Source organism: Carassius gibelio, chromosome B3 (assembly GCF_023724105.1).
Source record: "Carassius gibelio isolate Cgi1373 ecotype wild population from Czech Republic chromosome B3, carGib1.2-hapl.c, whole genome shotgun sequence".
In the NCBI taxonomy this organism is placed as follows: Eukaryota; Metazoa; Chordata; class Actinopteri; order Cypriniformes; family Cyprinidae; genus Carassius; species Carassius gibelio.
In genome coordinates this window covers 12,797,451-12,811,217 of record NC_068398.1, presented here as the reverse complement: position 1 = coordinate 12,811,217, position 13,767 = coordinate 12,797,451, and the positions used below count along the sequence as shown (strand labels likewise).

Below are 13,767 nucleotides of genomic sequence, written 5' to 3'. Positions count from 1 at the left end.
TCCAACAAATTAAACTAGAATTTAACAAGTCTGAAGAAAATGTGAATGCTTGCTCATGCAAAACCTTTCACAACAACTGTACTGTGTTGTGGGCAGCCATCATTGCAATGCTACATGGTTGCTAAGGTATTTTTTAAGTTTTAAGGGTGTTGCTGAGAACTTTAAAAGTCAAGAGCCAACCCCACGTTTTGGCCCTAAACATATCCCCCTACTGAAATACAAAAATAAACAAAAAACATTTAAACAAACCTTTGCTGATCTCCAATACTCGTCAAGCTGGTCAGTTCTGAGAGGGTTTGACTAGTGGACAACTAAACCAGCTAAACCAGTTTGGCCACAACACCATCTTACACAAGTACTTTTCTTAAAGGAACAGTTCACCCAAAAATGAAAATGCAGTTATTAGTTAATTACTCTATTATTGTTCTAATGCTATGTCCCATTTTGTTCTTTATGGATCACAAAATGAGGAATTTATTTTAAAAATTCTCCAGCGTTCACTTATTAGAATAATGGGAATTAAAGGTTTAGTTCACCCAAAAATGAAAATTAGCCTGTGTTTTAGCCTGTACTAGCCTGTACAAGCCAGTACTAATACTACTAATAATAATACATTATAAAATATATAAAATAAATGATATAAATATTGTAATAATAATCTACATATATTTTTCAGCTAGTTGTCAAGGCAACATTTTAATTTAGATTAACATAATATACTAAAATAATTATAACTGAAATAAAATGAATTATTATTAAAAATTGAAAAAATAATAATTAATACAAATAACAAAAATGAAATCAAGCAAAAAAAATTTTACTAAAATTGAGAATAAAATGAACATGATTTTTTAAAATAAAAAAATACATATACATATATATTACTGAAGTGTAAAAAATATTAAATATAACATAAAAAAAGCATATTTTACATATAAAATATGGCACTTTTAGAGGTAAATGCATAAAAAAACACCAAAAAAATTGAATACATTTATATTTTTTATTTTATTTAAGACATTTACAATTAATTAATTGGGGTCACAAATTAACGGCTTCTATACGAAGGATGCTTGAGGGATAAATGTAAAAGAATAGTAGCATGCATTTGATTCTCCCACAAAACACTCCCTAACATACAAACATGATATATTTCCAGTCTACCGGCCACATGGTAGGTGGTAGGTTCTGCCGTCTGCAGTCTCAATCTGCCAGAAAGAGATAAGTACTTTTTTACGCCAAATCAATATTACTGAGATAACGCAATTTATTTTGTTCCCTCCCAACCTCTGATGGGAAGCATGACGAAGAATCAATCCTAAACTGGAACAAATGCAGTCAGTTCATAGAGAGAAATGGTTCCTATTTGTTCCCAGCTGGTCAATACGCATTGGAAGCCCAGCTGAGAGCACTTTAATGAGTGTGTGCTGGCTTGTTTGCCATAGAAGACAGAGACGTCATTTCAGACTCCATGATTCTGGCCTGCACTTTTCCAGTGCATCATGCCATGATTACTATGAAGCCAATATAGGAATATTCCAGCTTAATTTCCACAGCTGCCGAGCATCTGAATACTGGCACAGGTAGGGAGAAATATCATGCCATCTTTTGCTTTTTGTGTGTGCCTACAGAAAAAATGCGTAATTATGTGTACCGCTGGAAATACATGTGTAACTAGTCACTTTAAGTCAACGTGAAATTAAAATTGAAACAGTTTACAATCTTAGTGGACATTCCTGATATGTAATAAAAAATCAGCACCCTACATTTTGTCATGTTGAATATCCTGCTCAAGTAAAATATGTTGTTAACTGGATTTCACTTTGATGTTAAATAAAGAATTATAATATATATATATATATATATATATATATATATATATATATATATATATATATATATATATATATATATATATATATATATATAATATATAAAATATTTATATAATATAGAAAAAAATATTTAGCTTTATTAAAAAAATATTTAGTTAAAATGACCTAAGCTATTTATGTTTTTACCTGTCATCCTGTCATTATTATGGTATCAAGAATTTAACTGTGAATACCTTTTGAATTCCAAATTACATTTTTGAATTTGAACAGATATAGCAAACAGAAAGCAGAACTTCAATTTGATTCTGAATGTAAGAAAGTAAAATTTAAATTCAGTGCAAATTCATTAATTTGTACCTAACAAGAAAACCAAAGAATGTTTAGAAAAACTTTTAATATTGGTTTGACCAAGTTTTTGTTTGAAAATGAGAGAATACAAAATAAATATAACACTTGAATAACCATTCAAAAGCTTGGGGTAAAATAAAATAAAATAAAATCATACTAACTTTTTAATAACCAAAGACACAAATTGATAAAAAGTAACAGTAAATGTATTTAAAATGTTAAATTGTTACAAGATTTCCATTTCAAATAAATGCCGTCAAAAATTATATTAAGAAGCACAACTGTTTTTTTTTTTTTAAATAATAATAATAATGTTTCTTGAGCAGCAAATCAACATATATAAATTATCTTGACACCGAAAACTGAAGTAATTATGATGAAAAGTCAATTTGGCATCACAGGAATAAATTATATTTCAAATAATATATATATATATATATATATATATATATATATATATATATATATATTTATATAGCACAACACTGATAAATGTTATGCAAAAACGTCCCCGCTTTCATACATTTCTATAAGCGATGACCTGTATATTTGAGGTTTTATTAAGACAATCAAGTGAAAAAGTCCAAAACACTTATTTATTTTTAACGTCAGTGGAAAAAAGTCCACCCAAAAAGCAAAGACCAGTAACATAAGCAACATGAATTTTCCCCATCACTCATGTTGACTGCTTTGCCTCCATATATTGATTAACAGACATTGTGGGTGAACAGCACTGCAGAGGGCCTGCCTTCAGATGTCACACCATCTAAAATCTTTATGGACTCTCAACATTTTCTGTCAACTGAGACTGTAACCGTGCAGAAATCCAATTACAGCCCAATGCGATGCAATGACTATTAAATGGATGATTTACACGGCGAGCAGAAGGTGCTTTGTACGGAGCTATAATCGTACTGTACCGTTAATTCCTAAGAAATGGTTGTATGGCATGCTGATTGATAATATCGACCTGGACCGAAGACCAGTCATCAGGGGCCATGTGGAGGTGTCAATAAGCAGCCATTTAAAGCAAGAGCATGCCACAAATTGTGAAGAAATTCAATTTTCCATCACTCGTTTCAAAGAGTGTTGTGTGGTCTCCTTGACACATCCCATCAAACAAAAGCACCGCTGTGCAGCCGAGAGACTACAGACTGGCAGAGCACTTAATGTACACAGTTATCCATTCCCCAGGAGTTCGCTTCTGACAGAGCACCAGCACCTCTAGACTCCATGCACGATACTCACTGCCAATGTGAAAAATATAGAACGTGAATTGTGCATTTTTGGAAAAACTTTTGCCAAACTGGACTGGATTGCATGTGTCTTTTGATCTAGTTAATATAATTTTTGATCTAGTTAATACACAACGACATTAAGCAGAAGGTCTTGGTTACACACATAAACCTCATTCGCTGGTGGAGGGAATGGAGACGTTATGTCGACATAGGGGATTTACTTGAGAGCCCCATTCCACTCTGAATTTAAGAGAAAATGACCAATGAATATTGGCTAGTGGATTTTGCATCAGGGAACTAGGGTTGTGTACATAACCGAGACATTCACTATCTGTCGGTCACTACTGATTATGTTGTGACGACACTGTGTGTCCTTGGAACAACCTGGACCCCATCACAACCCTGTAGCAAATGTTGACAAACAGCTGCATGTCAGACAAATGCTACACAATGGTCGTAACCTTCCCAATGCCCTAGTGTAAATTTGCTGATCTTGGCACCTGCAGGGACCAAAAGGTGAGTACACTGCTGCTGGAGATAGCCTAGCCGCTGTTCCTTTCATGAAAGGTACTTCAAGACTTTCCTGTTTGTTACGGCGCAACCGGCAAGACCTGTTCCTCGACCTCCCTGACATTGCACAGTGTCATGCATGCTTGTGAGGGCCCGAGGCCAGCTGTGTGCCAGTGCATCTGTGCCAAGGGGGGCCTAAGTCAGGAAGTAATTCAGCTGGCAGTGGGAGGACTTATGGGAAGTAAACAGGTCTACCTGAGCTTCCCTGAATTGACTCTAGATCAGCCTGATTATTTCGAGATGGAGCTGCCATTCTCTGGGGAACGTGAGCTGTCATGAGAGCATGTCGGCTGCACAACTGAGCTCCCCTGGAATGTGGACAGCACACAGCAACTTGAGCCATGTCTGACTCCAGAGGAGGAGATCATGGCTGAGCAGTGACACGCAACATGATCATAGACCACCCTGCCAGCTGATGCACAAGACAGCCACAGTGTTGTCCATGTGGACAAACATGTGCTTATCTTGCAGCGATGGACGGAACTGCTGCAATGTCAGATGCACTGCCAACAGCTCTAGGCAGTTGATGTGCCAAAGCAGTCGAGGTCCTGTCCAGAGCCCCGAGGCTGCCTGCCCATTGCATGTAACTCCCCAACCTGTACTGGAGGCATCCGTTGTGACAACGGCATGCCAGGACACTTGTTCTAAGGGCACTCTGGCCCGTATAAATGCAAGGTCTGTCCAGGGGTTGAATAGGCGGTGTACCGTGATGCCATGCCCATCTCGGGACTCAGTAGTGTGAACTAAGTGAAGTGGTTTCATATGAAGCAATCCAAGCAGCTTTACTGTGGCTGCAAATGCCATATGCCCCAGGAGCCTCTGAGAGAGTTTCAGAGATACCACATCCCTGCCTCTGAGGGGACTCAGGTAGTTCAGCCCTGACTAGGTGCGCTCATTGGTGAGACTTGCTGTCATATTCACCGAGTCTAACTCCATACCAAGAAAAGAGATCTTCTGCACTGGGGAGAGTTTGCTCTTTTCCCAGTTGACCTGAAGCCCCAACTGGCTGAGGTGCTGGAGGACCAGCTGCACAACTGCTCTTGTGACCTGGCCATGATAAGCCAGACGTAGAGATAGTTGAGGATCCTGATGCCCACTTCCTATAATAGGGCAAGGGCACCCTCCATGACTTTCATAAAGACATGGGGGACAGGGACAGCCCCAAGGGGAGGACCCTGTACTGCCACGCCCAACCCTCAAACACAAACCATAGGAACGGCCAATGCCGAGGAAGAATCGAGACATTATAGTAAGTGTCCTTCAGACCGACCGCTGCAAACCAATCCTGGTGCTGGATGCATCTGATGGTGTGCTTCTGCATCAACATTTTGAATGGGAGCTTGTGTAGGGCCCGATTCAAGACTCACAGATCCAGGATTGGCCAAAAGAAACATCTTGCTTGGGCACGAGGAAGTTAGTTCTTTAAAATCCTGACTTCATCTTGGCCGGATGGACAGGTTCGATTGCGTCCTTCGCCAGTAGGACAGCAATCTCGCTGCACAGGACAGGGGCATCTCGAGCTACCACCAAGTTTTTTGATTACGCTGAACCTGGGGGGTCGCCTGGCGAACTGCATCGCGTAGCTGAGTCAACCTGTCTGAATGAGGGAGTAGGACAGGCTGGGCAGCGCAAGCCATGCTTCCAGGCTCCGTGCGATTTTATATATATATGCACATTATAAATGCAACACTTGTTTTTGCCCCCATTTTTTATGAGCTGACCCCAAAGATCTAAGACTTTTTCTATATACACAAACGGTCTAATTCTCTCAAATCTATGTTAGTGATCACTTCTCCTTTGACTTCTCCTTCTCTTTTGTCTCCAAAGGCGTTTCAGAGAATTTGGCAGTACATCCAACCGGCCTCACAACCGCAGACCACATGGAACCACACCTGCCCAGGACCTCCACATCCAGCACCTCCAAGATCATCTAAGACCAGCCACCTGGACAGCTGCTGCAACAATCGGTTTACATAACCAAATAATTTCTGCACAAACTGTACAGGGCAGATAGCAGACAGTGTGTATGGCATCGTGTGGGTGTGATTTGATGATTTCAGTGTTGTGGATCGAGTGGCCCATGGCGGTGGGGTTCTGGTAAGGGCAAGTGTATGTTATGGACAACGAACCCAGGTGCATTGTATTGATGGCATTTTGAATGCACAGAGATACTGTGACGAGATCCTGAGGCCCATTGTTGTGCCATTTATCCATGACCATCACCTCATGTATAATGATAATGCAGCATGATAATGCATGGCACCATGTTGAAAGGATCTGTACACAATTACCGGAAGTTGAAAACATCCCAGTTTTTGCAAGGCCAGCATACTCACCAGACATGTCACCCATTGAGCATGTTTGGGATGCTCTGGATCGGCATATTCAACAGCATGTTCCAGATTCAACTTCACACAGCCATTGAAGAAGAGTGGACCAACATTCCAAAGGCCACAATCAACAACCTGACCAACTCAACTGAGATGTGTTGCACTGCATGAGGCAAATGGTGGTCACACCAGATACCCGGATCCGGACCTTAACAAACCACCCCCCGCCCCTAAGACACACCTGTGCAATAATCATGCTGTCTAATTAGCATCTTGATATGCCACACCTGTAAAGCCGCGTTCAGACTGCACGATTTTAGCCCAGTTTTTGGCTCGCCGACATGTTTTGAGAAATCGGCGACAAATGCCCGAAATCACAGGCAAATTGGTGCTCAATCACGCAGTGTGAATGAGCAAAGATGTGATCTGAGAGAATTGCCAACGAGTCGCCGATGCCCGTGAGTGATGCCCGTGAGTGTTTCCTTGTCACATCTTGCGTGTGTTGGGTTGTGAAAATAGAGTTGTCTGCGATTCTTCCTATTGTAAAGTCATGCAGTGTCGCCGATCCATCGTGCAGTGTGAACACAGCAGTGACTGAATGCTGGCCAATATAGTCATGCAGTGTGAAAAGAACAGTGACCCAACTACTTTGAAAATCGTGCAGTCTGAACTCGGCTTAAGGTGAATGGATTATCTCGGCAAAGGAGAAGTGCTCACCACCACAAATTCAGACAGATTTGTGAACAATATTTGAGAGAAATAGGCCTTTTGTGTACACAGAAAAAGTCTTAGATCTTTGAGTTCAGCTCATGAAACATGGGGGCAAAAACAAGTGCTGTGTTTATAATTTTGTTCAGTGTATATACATGTATATTGAAACAAAACAAAACCAATGGATATGTGCATGTTTTCAATTAACCAATAAATAAGTAATTAAATAAATAAATAAATGAACGCACAGAGAACACAATGAGAAAAAATATGAGCTGTCAACAATAGATGAAGTTAGTTTCCCCAGCAGAGAGCAGAGGCAGTGCCTGTTCATCTCCCTGTTGTATGAGAGGTGCTGCTTCAGTGTAATTTATGAAGTGTGAGGCTCCTAACGGCATCATCAACAACTCCCTCTCATGCCCTTCTCCCCCTCTCCATGTCTGTATCTCTCTTCTCTCCTCCTCCCTCCATTCCCCTACCTCTCACTATCTTCTCTTCTGAAAGGTAGACAGCCCCACAGCGCATTTTTCAGCTCTGCTCTTTAAAGCTCCATTCATCACTGGCAGAAGAGCTTGTCTCTATCTCCTTTCCAGCACTGGCCAAGAGGACGTGCTTCTACATTAAACACCTATTCCTCACCCTATGTCTTAAAGGATAAAAGTGCCCCTGCTTTCATAGCTCAGCATCTTCTGTGAATTAAAGAGGACTTCCATATTTTTTCAAGATTGCATCTTAGTGGTTTCAAGTGAAGAGGCTCTGAGAATTGGACAACAATTGGTGTAACTGGAAATTAATTAACTTGTTGCAGATGTGTATTAATGTGTTTTGCACAGACACTTGCAATAAATAAATAATATGTATCAATCACATCATAATATAGTATAAATAACCCTTTTTTCTAATCCAAGAAATACAATGCAGTGAATATGTACATATCCCTGCCCTATAAATAAATAAAACTGGAATCTCAGTGATTATCAGATCTCCACCACTGAGTGTCTCCCTATTCACATTTTCCAGCCAGCAGTGTGTCTCTAGCTCTTCTTTCACTCTCATTTTTCTCCACCTCCACCAAAAACCAACTAAACTCATGACTTAATAACATTGATGGCTCATTCACCACACCACAGCTGGAGTGCATACTGTGTGCATCCATTATAAGGCCTTCACAAAAATAGAAAGACTAATTATGATAATTTTTTTATTTTTTTTTGTCTCATTGAAACAGATTTAATTTCATAAAGCACTGAAAAAAACCTGCCATAGAAATATCATCCACTAATGTTGTGCATTTGTCTAAACAATGATTTAGTTTTAAATTACATGAGCAAAGAATGTAAACAAATATTTTTTCTCAAGCAACTTCAATCAAAATACAACTGTAACTGTTCAACTGTAAAACAATGTACTGTATTTGCCCTGCACTAAAGAGTCCAATTGCTCATTGCTAACTTTGTGCAACTCCTCGGATTCATCCATATAAAAGCATGTTCCAATTTTATGACGTACTGAAGGTAATACAAATGTAGTCTATATATATAACTATTAAACTGAAACTCGTTAATCTACTTCTGAGATCAAACTAAGCAATTTCTCAAACATGTTCTTTCACATCATCTATTCCCTCTGAGATATGGCTTTTTGTTTTGTTTTGTTTTGTCTTTTCTAGAGGAACAAATACAGGAGAGAAACTATATGCAAAGTTTTCCAACTTATTATTTCTATAAGCACAATAAAAAAAAAAAAAAAAATATATATATATATATATATATATATATATATATATATATATATATATATATAAAATTGTATATGTATATTTAATTTGTTTTTTCGCATCTATTTTTCGATGGAGATGTCAGTGTATTGGTCAAATGAAAAGTTGTATAATTGTAAGATTGCTCTATAAAAAAAACAAAGGCCACTGTGAGATGTTCAATGATGAATTCATAATGCCAACCACTTTCATTATTGATCAGTGTGGATATGGTGAGCAGAGGTTAAGTAGAGAATTATGGATAGTAATGGGCAGCATCAACTCTGCAACACTTTTCATCTTTCTTCTTCCTTGACAAGGTCAAACAGTGATGATATAAAAACATGGCTCCTACTAGCCATGCCCCAATCGTAAGATGTACTGAACTGCTTTCCTGTCAAGGTCAGCAAATGTCACAATGCAAACTCACTTCGGTCAAAGCGAGCACATATAAATGCATAACACTTTTACCTTGGGTCAGAACAAAACAGTTGTTTTTAAATTGGATCCACGTTTGCAGCTGACCTTTCTTGATTGAGTGTAATAGCAAACGGAGCTAATGCAGAAAGGTCAGTGGTACAGACAGCTTTAATCATATAATTGGCACTTTTTTTCCTGATGAGACACATGCACATCCCACATCCTCTTCCAAAAATCCACTGCACATCCACAGAGTAATGACATGTTTCCTGTCATATCCGAGCAAACAGTGATGCCTGTTTAATCATGGAGCGAGACTGTCCCGATTTGACACGGGGAGCAAGTGTGTGCGTTAACAGTTGCTTCCAGCTCCAGCTCTGCACCTCCTGATGGACTCATTACATATTCCGCGTCAACATCTAGTGCATCATCACATCTAAAAATCATATGAGAGAGAAAAGAGTTCAAGCAATGCATAATATCACAAATTATGTATTTATCATGCTGTGTATTCAAAACATCAGTGCTAACACACCTCAAACTTTCAAATGGACATGGAGTGGCAACATGAAAATATCATACAATGTAAAAATAAATAAATAAATAACCTTAAATAAAAGAAGGACAGAAAGCAACCCTTTTCTTGTTGGCTGTGCATGTAATCAAACATATTTTGCCTTAATTAGTTAATAAAGTTAATTTCTCACCCTGGAAGGTAGCAAAATAAGGAATGGAATCCCCTCATTTCGAATACCATGAATAAAGCTATAGTAAAAGACACATTATATATATATATATATATAGTGGCGGGGTGAGGAACTACACGACAACCGAAGGACAGAGAAAGTCCCCGAAGGGTGGATTTATTAAATGAATTGTGCTCTGAGTGAAGGCGGTGCTCTCCGTGGTGCTCCAAGTCCCTCGTGCTCTCTGTGTCCTGAGTGGTGGATCCCGTGCTGTGCTCTCCTTGGTGGGGCTGACGGTCACACGCTGCTCTCTGCAACAGAGGAGGTAAGGGTTAGAGTCTTGGTTGGGAGACATTCCTCACCACACTGCTTTCCTCCTCTGCTTAAGTAGGCGCCGCTTGACGAGCTGCAGGTGCGGCCGCTCAGCCCGTGACGAGCTAGTGCCGGTGACTCCACTGTGTTGCCAGGGCGACGCTGACGAGCGCTCGGGACGCATGTCACACTCCCCCCCCCCCTAAGCGTCGACCTGCGCCTGCGGGACCATGGGGAGATATGGGGAGGGTGGGGAGTGGAGCCTGACAGACCTGCGAAAGCTGCCCATATCCTGGAGAGGCCGTCCGCGTTGGCGTTGGCTGTCCCCGCCCGATGTTGTACGGTAAATTGGAAGTCCTGGAGCGCAAGGAACCACCGGGTCACCCTGGAGTTGGTGTCCTTTGCGCGGGCCATCCACTGCAGTGGCGCATGGTCTGTCAGCAGGGTGAAGCGGCGTCCGAGGAGGTAATAGCGAAGCTCCAGGACTGCCCACTTGACGGCCAGTGCTTCCTTCTCTACGGCGGCATACCGTTGTTCGGTCGGGGTCAGCTTCCGGCTAATAAAGATCACTGGGTGTTCCTCGCCGTCCTGGACCTGGGAGAGAACGGCTCCCAACCCGGTGTCTGAGGCGTCGGTTTGCACCAGGAAGGGGCAGTTGAAATCGGGGGCTCGCAGGACTGGCTCCGTGGTGAGGGCTGACTTCACCTGCTGGAACGCTTCTTCCGCTTCCGGACTCCAGGCTACCTTTTCGGGTTGCCCCTTCCTGGTCAGATCTGTCAGGGGAGAGGCTAAAGAGGAGAAGTTAGGGATAAAACAGCGGTAGTATCCCGCCAACCCCAAAAAGGCTCGTACCTGGGTCTTGGTAGAGGGCCGCGGTGCCGAGAGGATAGCTGTCACCTTCTTTTCCTGGGGCCGGATGAGGCCGCGTCCCACGCAGAAGCCCAGGTACTTGGCTTCGGAGAGAGCCAGGTGACATTTCCGGGGGTTGGCGGTGAGCCCCGCCTGGCGGAGGTCCAGCAGCACCCTCCGGAGCCGCTCCAAATGTTCCCCCCAGGTCTCTGAATGGATGACCACGTCGTCGAGGTAGGCCGCGGCGTAGGCCATATGGGGCCTCAGCAGGACATCCATGAGCCTCTGGAACGTGGCGGGGGCCCCGTGCAGGCCGAAGGGAAGGACCCGGTACTGCCAGTGGCCACTGGGGGTTGACAAGGCTGTCTTGGGCTTGGCATCCTTAGACAGGGGGACTTGCCAATACCCTTTTGTGAGGTCGAGAGTCGATATGAACCGGGCCCTTCCTAGTCGATCCAGGAGCTCATCGACCCGGGGCATGGGATAGCCATCGAATTCAGAGACCTCATTTAGGCGGCGGAAGTCATTGCAGAACCTTAGGGTGCCGTCGGGCTTCGGGACCATTACGATGGGGCTGGACCAGGGACTCCGCGAGGGCTCAATTACCCCCAACTTCAGCATCTCCTGTACCTCTGTCTCGATTGCGCGTCGCCGAGCCTCCGGGACACGATAGGGCCGCTGCCGGATGATAACTCCTGGTGGTGTTCGGACTTCGTGCTGGATGACGGTCGTCCGCCCTGGCAGAGGGGAGAACACATCCGAGAACTGACCGGCCAGGTGCTGCAGTTCCGTTTTCTGGGCTGCGGAGAGATGGGGATCCATGTCCACAACCACGGGAGAGGTGGCGGCGAGGGCCGAGAGCTGGGGCCCGGTCCCCACCCAGCGCTTCAACAGGTTTATATGATAGAGCTGCTCTTCCCTTCGGCGACCGGGTTGGCGCACTTTGTAGGTGACGGGTCCCACCCGTTCGGTGACCGTATATGGGCCCTGCCAGCGGGCCAGGAACTTACAGGCGGAGGTGGGGACCAGTACCATGACGTGATCTCCCGGCTGGAACTCCCGGGGTTGGGCAGCCCGATTGAAGAGGCGCTGCTGGTCTTGCTGGGCCTTGGTCAGATGCTCCCGGACCAATGGCATGACCCTGTCGATCCGCTCTCTCATGGCCTTGATGTGCTCGAGGGTGGTCCGACATACCGCAGGCTGTTGTTCCCAGGCTTCCCGGGCGACATCTAGGCGCCCTCGGGGTTGGCGGCCGAAGAGGAGCTCGAAGGGCGTGAAGCCGGTGGACGCCTGGGGCACATCCCGGACCCCGAACAGCACATACGGGATCATCTGGTCCCAGTCGCGTCGGTCCTCGGCCACGACACAGCATCTGTTTAAGGGTCTGGTTAAAGCGTTCCACGAGCCCATCGGTTTGTGGATGGTACACGCTGGTCTGGATCTGTCGGACTTTGCAGAGGTCAGCCATGATCCGGGACATGAAAGGGGTGCCCTGGTCGGTCAGGATCTCCGCTGGTAGGCCAACCCGACTACTCAGTAGGAAGAGCTCCTGTGCGATGTTCTTGGCGGTGGCCTTGCGGAGGGGAATGGCCTCTGGGTAGCGGGTGGCATAATCCACGATAACCAGGATATGTTCATGCCCCCGGGCGGACTTCGGCAGCGGCCCCACCAGGTCCATCCCGATGCGCTCGAAGGGCACCTCAATGATCGGCAGCGGGATCAGCGGGCTAGGGGGAGGAGTATGTGGCGAGGTCCGTTGGCACGTCGGGCACGCTTGGCAGTACCGTTTGACATCCGCCTCCAGTCCTGGCCAGTGGAAGCGGTCCCGGATCCGTTGTACAGTATTGTGAGCACCGAGGTGGCCAGCCATCGGGTGGGCGTGGGCGAGCTCCAAGATCGCCTGGACCTTGCTTCGCGGTACCACCAGCAGCGTCTTTTCCTCCCCCCTCCGCTGGCCGACATAGTAGAGCAGGCCATTTTGGATGACGAAGTGGGGTGTGGGGTGGGGCGCTGGTTGTAGATCCTCTCCTTCCGCCACCCGCACTTGAGACCAGCAATGCTTGAGGCGCTCGTCCCCACGCTGCTCTTTGGCGAGCGTCCCCCCCCCTGCTATCTGCTGGAAGACATCAAAGAACAGGTTAGAGTTCTGGGAGGGGGACTCACCTCCTCGAGGGCTGTCCGACGTCAGCAGCGCGGGGCCTCGTCGAGGGCGCCTTGCTGGACTCCGGCGTCGGCGGTTCCCGGCCAGGCTAGCAGGCTGTGTGCAGGAGGTGAGGAGCTGATCGAACCCCGGCCAATCCCGGCCGAGGAGAACAGGTACCGACAGGTTCTTTAGGATTCCCACTTCGACGGGCCAGGAACCAGGTGTCGCGGTGATGGTCACTCGCCGGGCCGGCACATGTCTGGTATCCCCGTGCACGCACGTTATCGCCAGCCGGGCTCTGGAGCCTGTTCGGGGCGGAAGGACAGTCGGCTGAATCAGGCTTACCCCGCTGCCCGAGTCGAGGAGGGCGATGAATGGCCGGCCATTGATTTGCACCTTGGCTCGCGGTGCCTTCGGCGGTGGGCCGTGAACTGAACAGCCTGCTAGCCACGTCCGTCCTGGGGAACGCGGCGGCTCGGTGGGCATCGGCTCGTCCTGGGGGCCGGGAACCGCAGGCCTGCTCACGGGTCGCTGGGTGCCCTCCGGCGAGCGTCGCTCCTGGACCACCC

The 13,767-nt window shown here is 45.3% G+C and overlaps 1 long non-coding RNA gene across 1 annotated transcript; it reads left to right on the top strand.

Annotated features, from left to right (window-relative positions):
* The first annotated feature begins 1,187 nt into the window (after window positions 1–1,187).
* Window positions 1,188–8,047, top strand: LOC127953260 (uncharacterized). Its single transcript, XR_008153128.1, has 2 exons — window positions 1,188–1,583; window positions 2,898–8,047. It is a non-coding gene; the product is annotated as an uncharacterized LOC127953260 (long non-coding RNA).
* Window positions 8,048–13,767: the final 5,720 nt, after the last annotated feature.